A 13,712-nucleotide genomic window follows, 5' to 3' on the forward strand; every position below is an offset into this window, starting at 1 on the left:
TCAGATATTTTACTGTTTTACCTGTACAGATTACTTAAGCTATTTATCTCAGTTCCTTAACTATAAAATGATCCATTAAAGGAAATGGTGAACTACTCCAGTATCTTTGCAAAGTATACTCCAAATGGGGTCATGAAAGATCATACACACCTAAAATGAATGAACAATTGTTGGAATCCTTACTAACTGCTAACTAATTAGAGTTGATCTAATCTTACAAGAAGATGTTTTGGCCAGAACCTGAAACAAGGTACTAAGTAGAACTAATTAAGACAAGGCTTGTGTTCACACCTTTACTCATTGGAGTCCACAAGTATGCTAGCTTCACAAAGTACATTTTCTAACTTCAAGGGAGTCCACACCTCCTTTAAAGCTCATTGGGCCAGAGAGCACTATGGGAGAAAACCCATAATCCCATTCTCTCAGAAGAGGCAGATAAAAGGCCAGCGATGAGGGATCTATGGCAGAATACATTTTTTCCTCTTGGCTGGCTGATCGCGCTGGACTCGAGAGGAACGACTCTTGTGCAGAGAACACTTTGACGGATTTCAGTGGAGCTACGCCAGAAGCCCTCTCTCCGCGGCAAGTTGGTGGCTGGGCTCCCCAGAAGGAGATAAGAGAGACCTTCCATCTCTGTCTTGGTTGGAGGCAGAAGAAAGCAGAGTCAGAGGCTGAAGGACAGAACCTTTGGATTTGGAGACATCCGAAGGGCTCCAAGCCTCTAAACCGGCTGTGCTTTGAGAAGAACAAACTCCAACATTTGAACTCTAACAAACAATATGTTATGTTTAATTAGAAAATGCCAGTTTTTGATCAGTATAAATTTGTGAAATTAAAGAAATAACTTCTGAGACAAATGAACTTAATAAACTTTTATTAAATGCCTATAATTGTGAAAGGCACTGAATTGGATATAGGGATAGTTTCTCTTTTGTCAAGTACTTTAGGAGGTTAAAGCCCATGATTTTAACATGCTGTTTCTCCTGAAATCACTTTGTATTTATACATCTGTGTAAAACAGCAAGAGGACCAGAATATCATCATGTTGGCTATGGAATATAATCTAAATATTGGAAAAAGTTTGGGGTTATGAGTGAGCAAAGCGGGGAATACAAAAATAATCAAGTTTTGCCACATTACTGATTCAAACATTCTGTAGCACAATCTGGAACTATGCCCAAAAGGCTACAAAACTGCATATCCTTAGCTCCAGCAGTGCTGTCCATGGGTCTGAATCCCAAGGAAAGGGGGGGAGGGGAAGGGAAAGGCCCCAAAATGTGCAAAAATGTTTGCAGCAGCTCTTTTTGTGGTAACAAACAATTGGAAAATGAGTAGATGCCCATCACTTGGAGAATGGGTAAATAAGTTATAGTATATGAAGATAATGAAATATTATTCTTCTATAAAAATGATTAACAAGCTGATTTTAGAAAGGCCTGGAAAAAATTTACACAAACTGATCTGACCAAAACAAGCAGAACCAGAAATATTATACACAATAGCAACAAGTGTATGTGATAATTAACTATAAAAAACTGGGTTCTTCTTAGTGGTTTTGTGATCCAAAACTATCCTAATAGATAGGACAAAAATTCTATCTGCATCCAGGAAAAAAAGAACTAAGGAGATTGAATGTAAATCAATACATGCTATGTTTACTTCTTTTTTTCTCTCTTCCATGGTTTTTCCCTTTTGCTCTGATTTTTCTCTCTCAACATGATTTATAAAACAATGTATATTAAAAATAAACAAATTTACTAGGAAAAAATTAAGTTTACCATATTACCATGTCCTGGTCATCTTCATAATGAATTCTCTGTTATGGTAATCATTCCTGTCCTCCCAACCCCCATTTTCATATACATATGTGTGTTTGTATGTGTGTGTTTCTCTCTCTAGATACAGATATATGAACATATATCTACCAATATATGTATATATTTTTGTATATATGTGTATGTACACATATATAGGTACATGTACACATGTGTGTATGTATTTATATATGTATGCATGTATATATGCAGTACCTTTAATTCTGTGTATCATAGCAGATTTTAAAAGGAAGAATTAGTTTTATCTTGGCTAAAACTAAGTCTTCATGAAATTCCCTGGATGTCTCTACACTATTACCAAGTGCACTCCCATATGCCCTTTCAGTTCCTCTTTATGTTTTGTCTTTCCTCAAAATAAGAATAAAAGCTCCTTGAAGGATGGGACTCATGTCTATTTATATTTTATTTCTTAGAGCTTAGCTCAGTGCCTAGTGCAGAGTAAGTGCTTAATTAATATTTGTTTTTTTCTTCCTTCCTCCCTCTCTCTCCTCTTTCTCTCTCTGTCTTTCTCTATCTATCTGTCTCTGTCTCTCACATATTTATCAAACTAATATGTTTGATAGAGGTACAGAGTGGTCCATTTACTAGAGAGCAGACCATATAGGGTAGCCAAGAATTGTAGATAAAAAACCCATGTTACAATAGATCAGCAGGGTCTGAAATATAGATTTGGAGTTTTTATCTGATTACTATACATTTCAGGTCACTTGGGCCTGAATTTGGGTAATGATCATGAGTATGGATCTAGATTCTTCTGCATTAAAAATATTAGATTCTTCTTTCTAGTGAATTGCTAATTTTTGATGATCCTTTAATGATTCTTTCCTCATGGAAGCTAAGTCTATATTGTATAATACAAATCTTCAATGAGTATTTCATGTTAAGTTGTCTTTGGATAGGGAGAGCCAACAGGCAGCAACTCAACTGAACTCTCACAACCTTCCATTGTTCACAACTTTAAAATAAGCTCTTGAAATGAATTCTGGGTAGGCAAAATCAATAAAATGTTAAATTGAAATGTTGTTCCTGTCCAAGAAAACTTAGAATTTTGTCAGGAGAAGTCTGACACTGGGGTGGTGGTTGGCTCAGATGTCAGCTCTTGCTGCCACAATACCAATAGGTATTGGAAACAGCCACAGAAGAAGCAGCAGCAACTCTAAGAGCAACTCCAGCCTATAGAGACTTAGGAGGTTGATCAATTGGTCAGAAATGAATACAGGATCATCTTAGCATTATCCATATGCAGTTCTAGCTCATAGTTCCAGAGGACAGAGAACCACTAGAGCTTATAGGGGACCAGAATCTCTGGTCACAGCTCCAGGGTAAATAAGAGTATTGATAGTCATTCACAAGGGAGTAGAGACTGGTTTTGCAAAAAAGAATACTAGTGCTTGCAGCTGCAGGAGGTCAGAGGATCTTGTCACAATTTTAGGGATAAGAAGAGCACTATCACTTCTATATGCAGGAGGATAAGATCTCTTTCTGGGTAAAGACCACAGGGTACAGGCCAGGAGAGCGGAACCACATCTCTCCTTAAATTATAGCAATTTGGAAAAATGGAGAATTGAAAGACTTGAAACACTACATCTAAAAATAGCAGCACATAGGGCAACTAGGTAGCACAGTGGATAAGGCACCAGCTCTGAAGTCAAGAAGACGTGAGTTCAAATGTGGTCTCAGACACTTAACATTTCCTTAGATGTGTGACCCTTGGCAAGTCATTTAACCCCAATTGCCTCAGGGGAAAAATAAAATTGAAATTAAAAATAGTAGCACAAAAAAGTTCAGGACAGTGTCTTAATCCTGGGACCAGAGTCCAACTGTAACATAAAGTTAAAAGTTAATAAATAGGTTAGAGAGATGTACAAATCAAAAGAAAGGACCTGAAAATAAAAAGTCTACTATGGTGATTGGAAAGCTCAAAACATAAACTCACAAGAAGTACATAAATACAATTCAAAAGGGAAAAAAAAAAGTGAATTGGATACAAGTTCAATGAGAATACCTGGAAGACTCAAGCAGTATTTTCAAAATCAAGTAAGAGAGAGAGAGGAGAAACTGAGAAAAATAAATGAGAATCACACAGCAAATTATATAGTCAATATCTTGGTGAAAGAGGTCTCAAAATACTGAATAAAATAACATAAAAAACTGAGGAAAAATGGAAAAAAAGAAGTATACAAATTCAGTGATGAAAAGAACTCTTTATTTTTTATTTTTTTCATGGTCTCATGTTTTATTATGGCTTAGAGATAACCATGACTTCTTGAAGGATGTACTGATGGTCCATACAATCTTGGTAGATTCTACCAAGCTGAATAACCTTTTTTTTTTGGAAAAAACTCTTTAAAAGGTAGAATTGGCCAAATGAAAAAAAAAGGCACAAAAACTCTCTAAAGAAAATAATTATTTAAAAATTAAAATAAAGGAAAGCTAAGTGGCATAGCAGTAATTTTGTTACTTTTTTTTACTTTTCAGGATTTCCAATATGATGTTTAATTGGGAATTTTTAATGTGTTATTTTTTTTCTGTTTAGCTTTTAGTTGCATGCCCAGTTCTTTGGTCTGCATACTCCTTCCTTCTCCCTCTTCCTCCCTCTCCTCCATTCCTCCTCTCCCTAGATATTAAAGAATATTACAGAGAAGACAGAAGGTTTTCTCAAACAGGAAGACTTTTTTTTTCTCTGAGACCAGAAGAGGACTATAGCAAAAGGTGAAACTTGACTTAAGACTTAATGGATACTATCGGAATTTAGAGGTGGAGATGAAGAAAGAAAATGTTCTAGACAGAAGAAAGCTAAGAACTTTCTGATAAATTTTAACCATCCAATTTCTGGGTCAGAAAACAAAAGAAAAATGGCAAGTATTTTCATTATTAAAATTTTTCCCATCACTTTCTTTAGCTTAGTCAACAAAATGACGAATCTAGCCATAATATGTAGCATTTGACAATTAATTACACTGAGAAGTGAATTATTAGCTCTTGCCTTTGTTTACATTTGTGTGTATCTATTCAGCTGTTTATATATCTCTATATCTCTATCTCTATCTCTATATCTATCTATCTATCTATCTATCTATCTATCTATGTAGATGAAATCTCTACAACTTTATATAAACTTAAATAACACAGCATGGATTCTTATAATTCATGTATCATGGATCTAAAATACTGAGACATATATCATTTATATTAAAAGCAAAAAGCAACTAAAGGACTAATTTATTTTTGTGTTTTTTATTCCCTCTTGGAGAAAATGTAGATTACTAAAATTCAAATGCTATTTTTCTACAAGTGGATCAGACTATTATATTGGAATTATGGACTTCTTCTTACAGTTAGGGATGGAGTCATTCTTGGAGTAATTGATAGGTACTTTGCCACTCATGAATTTATGGTAGTCTAGAATTCCCTTCAAAGGTTTTTGTTTTGCTTTGTTTTTACTATAGCATATAACAAGTTTTGTGGGGGGAAGTTAAAAAAAAAAAAGAAGAAAGAAATGACTATCATTTCCTTTCATTTTCTACACACTTCCTTTCCTTACATAAATACTCTAAAAATAAAGATCACCTTATGTTTTAAGGGAAACACCAGAAGCCTCCCTATACATTGTCTGGACTTGAATAATTCTGCAGCTCTGATAACTGATTAGCTGGCAGATTTATGATAGATACTGCCAAAATGTTAAATTGCCCCTTAAATAGAAGTCAATCAGTCAGAATCATAAATCATTTTTGAGAAGATTTGGTAGTGGGTGTAGTGTAGCAGACTGGGGATTGGTATAGCTGCCTTCTGGAAGTATTTTCTTTATCTCTTGGGGCAGTCAAGGCCAAACTAGCCTGCCTGCTAAAAACTATTGTCATCAGTGATACAATTCCAGCTGGAGGTGGACTGTCATTTTAAGTGACATATGTCTTTTATTTTAAGGAAATTCAGGTCAGACAACCCTAAAGTGAAAGAAGTTATAAAACAAAAAATACAACCAGGTTGAAACTGAACAAAATTTAAAAAAAAAATTGGAAGAAATATTTTAGTGATATTTTTTTATTTAGTAGCTAATGTTTCATTTACTCTTTTGATGGTACCTAATAGAGCAATAAATAGAGAAATATTTCTTTTGATTTATTATTTCCTGAATAGATCTACCTTCTGTATTTCTATAAAATATTAGTGATTACATAATTGATAAAATGTTGACTTAGTTTTTTTTTTTAACTTTTTATGACAAACTAAACTTTAAAAAATGTATCTATAGAGATAGCCTTGATTAAAAAAAAAACTTTTAGGCTTAAAGTTTCTTTAATAAACTCAATATTAGGAATTGTAGGATATCCATCATGGGGGCCAGATGGTAAATTCTAGAGAAGTATAACTGAGTACAAAATCAAGCAGTAGCTGGCTTGAGTTCCCTTTTTAAATGGAGGTTCTTGTAGAAGCTTTTTGTTATCACTCTCTCCAATTAGAGAGAAGGACCTCAGTGACATGGGATTTTAATGAGGTATGAGTTCCAGGACTGAAGTGATCTTGTAGGGTGATGAGGTTCCTGGAGCATGATGATGAAGATTTAAAAAGGGCTAAAAGGGAAATGAACTTATATTTCAATAGCTTCTATTTACTACATTTGCTAAATAAAAGTTAATGAAAGCCAACTTTCCAAACTGAATATAATTACGGAACTTAAACCTAAATAATAATAGTAGGTATTTACAAAGTCCTTTGGATTTTTACAGAAATTTAAATACATTATGTCATTTGAGTTGCAAAATAACCTTTTAAGAGAAATATTGTAGATGTCATATTCATTTTGTAGATAAAACTGAACAATAGAAATCTTGTGATTGGTTCCAGCAGTAAGATTTGGACACAGATTCACAGCTTAAAACTTTCTTTGTCCTTAGGCAAGCTCCTAAAGTAGAGGAGTTGTATCAAATAAGGAACATAGTTCTTTTGTGTCACTAATTAAATGGGTCCAAGACTTCCCTGATTTGATTTATCACTTCAGTGCAGACTATCATATCCAATCCATTCTTTCTTATCTTGTACAATTCTTGTCTATAAAGCTCTATAAATCCTTCACAGAATTTCTAATCAATGGAATGGAAGATTTTCTCTTATTCTTTTAAGATTTTGTGGGTATCAGTACCACTGATTTTTAAATCATATCTCTTTCCAGAATGATAACAGCATCTTTTTTCCTCCTTGGTGAGGCACTGGGAGTTAAATTATCTTCCCAAAGTCACCCAGCTTGTGAGTGTTAAGTGTCTGAGGCCTAATTTCACCCCAAGTCCTCCTGACTTTAGGGCCACTGTTCTATCTATTATGTCATCTGGCTGCCCCCAAATGAACCTCCAATGACTCTTTATTTATTTTTTTTTTGGTGGTGCAACTGGAGTTAAGTTACTTTTTCATGGTCACCCAACTAGTAAGTGTTTGAGAGCAGATTTGAACTAGGGTCTTTCTGATTTCAAGATCAGTGCTCTATTCACTGTGTCATCTTGCTAGTCCTAAAGTGTTCTTTTTTTTTTTTTTTTCGATTAAGTGACTTGTCCAGTGGCATACTGCTAGTGAGTATTAAATATCTGAAGCAGGATTTGAACTCAACTGCTCCTGATTCCAGGGCCACCCACTGTGCCCATATAACTGTCCCCTCCACAACAATTTTGAATGTGTTATTGTTGGTGGTATGCTACAATTGACTTCCACATCTACCTCTGAAAAGACATATCTAAAGGCCATTCTTCAAGACTAATGATTGCCTGAATCCACAGCATTAATATATCATCGATTTAAATCATAGCAAAGCTAATGGAAAATAACTTGGGGAGAACATGCTTTGATCACACAAATGAAATCACCACTCTTTGCAATAATCATTGAAACTGAACTCTTCTAAATGCAGCAAAGCCAGCAGTGTGAAAATTGCTATTTCATTGACTGAAGTCAGTAAGTCTAAGATAACTTAAAAAAGAAAAAAGAAACTACTGGCTCTGCCCCATGAAATTGCCTTGGAGTCATTGGTGAAAGTGAAAAGAATGTTGGCAAAACTAACATCTAAATCATTCCCTACAAAATCTGATTCCTCCTCCTATGAAGAGTCTCCTCTCAGACTCTACTGGGCTTATTTTTTAGGAGGGAATGAGATCCAATATCATACCCTGTCAACCTCTATTGATACTGTTGAGGTAAAGGATGTGGTTGTGGTATGGTTAAGAATGTGTCTTACTCACTTTATAAACAAAAAGAGACAAGTCCACCACAACCAAAAAATAAAAAAAAAAAAATGAGGGAAATATTCTTTCTCAAGAAAGGAAAACTCAAAAAAAAAAAAAAAAGAAAAGAAAAGAAAAGAAAAGAAAGGAAAACTCTCTTTATATATAGAGCTGTGGGAAGCACGCATTATTTTATTCTTTTTGGCACCTGAGCAATAAATGAGGAAACTTCTTTTCTTCATTTTAGTAGCTATGATAATAACAAAAATTACATTTTTTCCTTCCTGAAATTAAAATGAGATGATCCCAGAAAGCCAAGCACTAGAGTCCTAAAGAAAAAGGCCATTTCAATGAACAATAACAATAAAAGGACCTAAAGATATGGTTACTATTCTTTTCAGTGGCTTTCATTTCACAGTGGGCTAGTCACAAAACAGGGGACTTACTCCTTCAGCTCATTGCCCTTACACAGACAATCTGGAGATTTCTTATCTGACACTATCCATTAAAATAGTCACCAATTCCCCTTACAAACATTTAGTTAACAAGCTTACAACAATGAACAAGATCATTCATAACTCAGATAACAAATGGATTTTACAACTAGTAGTGACTACAAAAGACAACAACATGCTCCCCAGGGATCCATTTTGTATTTCTCACTTATAATATTGTTTTAATTTTGATTAAAAGTATGGTAGTGCTCACTGTTGTTCTTTCATAAGAGATCTACTCACTGTCTGATTTTATCCAAGTTATTTCCCTGCTTATGCCTTAGTTTCTCTAAATTGAAGATGAGGTGATTGGACAATATTATCTTTAAGATTAGGACGGTTCCCCCTCTACTGTTCTCTATAACACCATTTTGCTCTTGCCTCATGCCTTGGCTTCAGTATTTGGCCCACTGCATTTTTTTGACCCAATATTACCATATTGGTTCTTTGAGGCTACTTAGTGATAGTATGAGATACCTTTGTTTTACAGTTCTATGCCTCACATCAATCAACCTGCAGGGATTTTTTTTTTAAGACTCCAGAAGGCAGCATAATTCATACTAGAAAATCTTCTAATCTTTCTTTGTCAAGTGTCCATATTGGAGTATCATTCCAAAGTGCTTGTCTGAGGAAAATAAAAGTGCTTTCACCTTTATTTAAGTCTGTCCTTTTTAGCATTCCCTGTGGGTTTACATTTCTAACCTACACTCTCCTTAAATGAAGGTTGACTACTTTTCCTGCCAAAGTTCAAAGGCTAAACTTTAGGATGTGGATTTCTATTAGTACAGCACTAGAATTACAACATATGAATACCCACTGGTGTGTTCCCCTGGAATAATTTAAGTTATTGATCTTATTACTTTTTAGTAATGATATGTAGTAAAGGTATGATATTAATACATGGCACAAAGCACTCCAAGAAAATCAATGAATACTCTTACCTCACACAAAGTCAATGGAAGAGTCATCTCAAACTTAAAGTGCTCCATTAATGAGATACAAATAAGGACTTTTTAATTCTTGATTCTGGTAATTCCTTTATTTCCTTTGTGGACTCCTCAAGAAAGACCACAGCTTTTAAAAGGGTTGGCTACTTAAAGCATGAGGCCCCTTTGCTTGACAGTCTTGGCCAATTCTGAAGTGTTTCTGTTTGTTGCTGGACTTCTCCTCTCCTAGAATGTTTACTGCCATCAGCTACTAAACTTCCTATGTGGATTGCTACAGCCACCAGTTAGATCTATTAGAAAATGGAAGTTCTGATGGGGTGTCTCAGTCTCCAGAATTTATAGTCACCTGTGTATCTGCTTCTTAAAAATGTGTTTGCTTAAGATGAGACAAAGGTAATGGCATGTACAAAACAGCTGTGGCCTATGGAACACAGGTATCCCACCCCCAAAGAAAAAGAGCATTAAAAACTTTTCATTAGACCACAGCACAAACTCTCAGGTCACCCATATGATTACTTAGGGCTATAATCAAGTAGGAGATTGCAGTCCATCCTTTGAGGACAAGAACCTTGGCCAAGCCAATTAATCTTGACTGCATTAAGAAAAACTGGAAAAGGAAATGGTAAATTGGTCCACGTTCTTTGCCAAAAGAATGCCATAGATATGGGTCCATGAGTTAACAAAGAGTCCAACATTTCTGAACAGCAGTAGTGCATTCATATTCCTTCTGTTATCTTTTCATTCCCTTGGAACTAAAAAAGAGGAAAGGAAAAAGGATAGGGAGAAGAGAGAGAGAGAGAGAGAGAGAGAGAGAGAGAGAGAGAGAGAGAGAGAGAGAAACATAGATATGGGCACAAATATTTGCTGCAGTAACACTCCAAACTTATTTTTGAGAACTATTTTTTTAAACTTTATGTCTTTAAGAATCATTTGGGAGAGAAAAAACTGAACAAAAGGGACAAAAATGGGAAAGGAAAAAACCAGAAAAAAAGTGAATATAGGATATGCTGATTTACATTTAATCTCCATAGTTCTTTTTCTGGCTGCAGATGACATTTTCGTCCAAAGTCTATTGGGATTGCTTTGGAAGATTTTTTTTTGGATTATTTGGATTATTTTATGATTTAAATAATAAAGGTAAGTGATGGAATTATGTAATAATATTCTATATTTGAGACACCATATCAGCTAATGAAGACAGGTGATAAATTCAATCATAACCATAATTTTCACTATCAATAGCAACAGCAACAGTAACAGCATCATTAAAAATACTTGGGGATTTTTAGTGATAGTATGAGAGAATCCAAAAAAGCAGGGGAAAAGAAATTTGTCAGAGAAAAGTAATAAAAATATGAATAGAATTAAAGGATTGTCTTTTATTTGAAAAAAAAGTTTTAATTTCAAATATATTTTTACTTCTTCAATTATTGTTTGAAGATATATAGGAAGATTATATAGAGTTAAATACATATAATACATACAAAGTTATACATACATACATACATACAAGTTATACACTGCCAGATTTTGAGAAGAGAGGAAAAATAAAAGTTAGAGTGGAGTCAAATTATAGAGGGTATTGAATGACAAGGCCCGGAGTTTGATCTTTGTTAGGCAAATGGAAGCAAATAAAAGTTTATTTTTTAATACTGAGCGTAAGAGAGATTTTGGCCACTATGTTTCAAAAAAAAGAAGCTTTCATATTTAGATTTTTCTTCAACCATTCATCATTATTCTTTTCTTTCTATACTCCCAAAGTAAATATCACATCATGATCTTTCACATAAGTCTACAGCTTTGGTATAATGCTACACACTATTTCTGGATTCACTCTTCTATTCCCACAATTACAACTTATTGGTTCTATGTCCCATTTTTTCTTGGTACATTTTTTTTTTGAAAGGGGAAGTAATTCAGCAATATGATACATCAGTTCACTCAGTAAGTTTATATGTGTTCATTCTTAATGAATAAACATCAGTGATTATTCATCTAAACTTGATATTTACAAGTCTTTTAGAGATGCTTTAAATACATGATTAAGGGTGGGAATTTCAAAAATGTTATTTGGTTAATGAAAACAACAATGAGGTACATTAAATCACATTACCAATGTACTTATTCCAACTCAGTTCTTCTCCCTATATTCAATTGCTATCTCATATGCAAAATTACTTCCTATTCTGATTATGTAGGGGCTTTTTCTTGAATATTCTTAAAAATAGGATTCAAATTTTTTTTTGTTTTGCTGAACAATAGATTTGAAATTAATTATTTTGTGGACCTAATGATAAAGGGAAATTAGTGCCATTTTTAATGTCTCTAAATCCCTCTCCAATAAAATTCCTTTCTTTATTTTTTATTTGTTTTTTTTCCATTGAACCCTCTTCTCTATTTCTCGTGCCTTTTTTCTGATCTCCTTCCCCTTCTTTCTTTCATTTTTAATTTTCTCCCTTCTTTCTTTCCTTTCTGGCTTTTCCTTCCATGTCTTTCTCCCATTATGTCTTTTTTTTTTTTTAGATTAAGTAGTTAATTTATTTGTAATATACATTGCTTTATGAATTATGCAGGGAATGAAAAATCATAACAAAAAGGAAAAAAAACAGAAAAAAAGATATGAACATAGTATGTATTACTTTATGTTCAATCTTTGTAATTTGTTTTCTAGATATAGATGGCATTTTCCATCCAAAGTCTGTTGATAGTGTCTTCAATAATTGAACCACTGATAAGAGACAAATCTTTCATAGTTGATCATCACACATTCTCACTGTTATTGTATACAAGGTATTCCTGATTCTGCTTGTTTTGCTCAACATCAATTTATATAAATCTTTCCAGGTCATCTAGTCATTTTCCAGTTCTTTGCTACCACAAAAAAGAGCTACTACAAAACTTTTTGTACATGCAGATCCTTTTCCCTCCTAAATGATTTCCTTAGTATGCAGATCCAGTTGAGGCATTGCTGGATCAAAGGGTATATACAGTTTTATAGTTCTTTGGGCATAATTCCAAATTGTTCTTCAGAGTGTTTGGATCATTTTGCAACTTCACCAGCATACATTAGTGTCCTAATTTTCTCATATCCTCTCCAAAATTTATCACTATCTTTTCTTGTCATTTGAGTCAATTTGAGAGGTGTGAGGTAGTACCTCAGAGTTGTTTTAATTTGAATTTCTCTAATCAATACTGATTGTGAGCATTTTTTCATATGATTATAAATGACTACAGTTTCATCATCTGAAAATTGTACATGTCATTTATCAACTGGGACTTGTCCTTTTAAACATTTGGCACAGTTCTTTATATGTTTTAGAAAAGAGACCTTTAACAGAAACACTGGCTGTGAAATTTTTTCCCCAGTTTTATACTTCCCTTTTAATCTTATTTCTGTTGGTTTTGTTTGTGCATTTTTCTATTGCTTGCTGATTGCCTTTGTCAGTAATATATAGCAATGCTGATGATTTCTGTGGGTTTATATTGTATCCTCCAACTTTGCTAAAGCTATTAATTGTTTCCATTATGTTTCTGGATGATTTTTTAGGATTCTCTAAGTATATCATATGCAAAGAGTGATAGTTTTATTTTCTCATTGCCTATTCTAATTCTTTGTTTCTTTTTCTTTTCTTATTGCTAAAGCCAACATTTCTAGTTCAGTGTTGAATAATAGTAGTGATAATGGGATCCTTGTTTCACCCCTGATCTTACTGAGAATACATCCAGCTCCTTTCCATTACAAATAATGCTTGCTGTAGGTTTTAAATAGGTGCTGTTAATTATTTTAAGGAAAGCTCCCTTTATCCCTATGTTCTCTAGTATTTTTAATAGAAGGGGGTACTCTATTTTTGTGAAAAGTATTTTCTGCATCTATTGTGATTGTCATATGATTTGCGTTGATTTTGTTATGGATATGATTGATTATGGTAATACTTTTCATGATACTGAAGCTGCCCTGAATTCCTGGTATAAATTCTACTTGGTAATAGTGTATTCCTGGTATCAAACCAGCTCAGCATTCCTGGTGTAAATCCCACTTGGTTTTAGTGTGTTATCTTGCTGATAAGTTGCTGTAATCTCTTTGCTAATATTTTATTTAAAATTTTTGCATCAATATTCATTAGGGAGATTTTTCTGTAATTTTCTTTCTCTGGTTTGGCTCTTCTTGGTTTAGGTATCAGTGCCATATTTGTATCATAGAAGGAATTTGGCAATACATCTTTACTT

The sequence above is a fragment of the Antechinus flavipes genome, chromosome 5 (genome assembly GCF_016432865.1).
Source record: "Antechinus flavipes isolate AdamAnt ecotype Samford, QLD, Australia chromosome 5, AdamAnt_v2, whole genome shotgun sequence".
Classification (NCBI taxonomy): Eukaryota; Metazoa; Chordata; class Mammalia; order Dasyuromorphia; family Dasyuridae; genus Antechinus; species Antechinus flavipes.